The following is a 2,121-nucleotide window of genomic DNA, read 5'->3' as shown; positions in this document are numbered from 1 at the left end:
TACTGGTTCCAGTTTGCTATATATACTGTGAAGTATCATTAAATTTGGCATAAGAAGAGTTATTCTCATTAATAGTAATTGGAGCAAGATTATTATCAAGAATTTGAACATGGTAAACAAGTTGCATATTAAGGGAATTGTTTTTGGTAATCCAATCATGACTATGACAAGTTTCATAAGGATAGTTATAACCTATATCATAGCATTCTTTATAATAATCATCAAAGATCGGAAGCACAGTGTCATCATGAGAAATAGAATAGTTATCTTCCACAACTGGTTTATCTATGACCATACCATCATTGTTATTAGAAGGAGATGTATCAAGAACATAATGACCAGTAGCAAAAGGATTTTCAAACACCTCTTCCCCAAGCTTAGAGCTTTCTATATCATTATGGGAGGAAGCATGGATAGCACTGACACTATGGCAATTATTATCATCATCATTTTCGAATTAGTTTCCCAGAGATTTGCAATATCAAAAGTAGTGTGCTCATTTAAATCATGATTGCTAATGTATGTAAAGGGCATAGGAAGATCATCGTATTCAGATTCATTATCACAATAATCATTAGGAGCAACATACTTACGGTTACCTAGCGTTATCTCATTCACGCGGGGATACGCCGTTACCTCTTTCTTTTTATTCTCCTTCTTCTTCTTCTTCTTCGTTCCCTTTTTCTTCTTCTTCTCTTCCTTCTCCTCGTTCCCTTCTTTAGGAGGAAGAGGCTTGAAGGGTGGCTTGTCCGCATAACCTGATTTACTTTCAGAAACAATAGAAGAAACTTGGGAGGATCCCTCCTTTTCATTAATTAGTTGAAAACATACAGCGGTCCTATCATATTTTGGCAAGGTGTCATCTTCTAAAATATTTTGTATGTAAGTGTTTGTATGGCTATTATCAATGCAATAAGAAAAACACCGATGCAGGACATCATCAATATCAAGATCACTCATATGTAACAAAGAGATTTTTCTCGACAGTTCTTCACACCCCAAAAATAAAGTAAGTTCATCATGCTGATTAGGAGTAATTTCATCATCACAATACAAATTTGCAGCACTCATTGGGTTCAAATTATCATTGGAGGAGCATTGAAAATTAAAATGACCCACTTCATGGCAAACTTCACAAATAAAAGGATAGAGGGCACAAACCTTTTTACCAAGATCATCTAAAGCCCTAAACCACTTTCTAGTTTTTTCATTAGCATGGTGGATACAATATTCATCTTTGATTTGATTAATTCCACAAGGTCTATGTATTCCACAAAAATTAACATGCTTATAAGAAATAGCATTCTTAGGAGTTTGAGCATGCTTATTGCAATAATTAACAACAATTTCATTCTTCATGCAAGCCTCTTTAAAAGGTTCATGATACTTATCAAAATTCTTTTTAGGCAATTCAAAATGAGAAGCAAAGGCTTTATAAAGATTTGCAGCAACTTGAGAGTCAAGACCATAAGTAGCACTCATATTTCGAAATTTATCGGTATCCATAAAAGCTTCAATGCATTCATAATCATAATTTATACCTGACTCTTTACCTTTGTCGTTTATCATCCTTCAGCGTTGTCCTCAATCCGATCAAGAAGATCCCACCTAGCTTCAACCTCTTTGCTTGTGAAAGATCCTTCCGAACAGGCATCCAGATAGTCCTTGTGTTGTCCTGAAAGTCTCGCATAAAAATTGTTAACAATAACATTACGGGGAGCTCATGAATGGGACATTTGAGCATTAGTGACTTCAATCTCCCCCACGCTTGAGAAATACTCTCTCCATCACGAGGATAAAAGTTGTAGATATAATTCCTATCAATATGCACTTCATGAGGAGGATAAAATTTAGAATAAAAGAGAGGTACAATTTCCTCCCAACCAAGAGAATGACTATTCTCCAACAATTTATACCAATGCGCCGCTTTACCGGACAAATAAACGAGAATAGCTTCTTCTTTACTTCATCCATAGAGATACCTGCACACTTGAATAACCCGCATAATTCATGCAAAAATAGCAAATGATCTCTAGGATGGACAGTTCCATCCCCTTTATAGCGGTTATCAATAACATGTTCAATAATTTTCATAGGTATTTTATACGGAATACTTTCAGC

Source organism: Lolium rigidum, chromosome 7 (assembly GCF_022539505.1).
Source record: "Lolium rigidum isolate FL_2022 chromosome 7, APGP_CSIRO_Lrig_0.1, whole genome shotgun sequence".
NCBI lineage: Eukaryota > Viridiplantae > Streptophyta > Magnoliopsida > Poales > Poaceae > Lolium > Lolium rigidum.
This window is presented reverse-complemented; position numbering follows the sequence as displayed.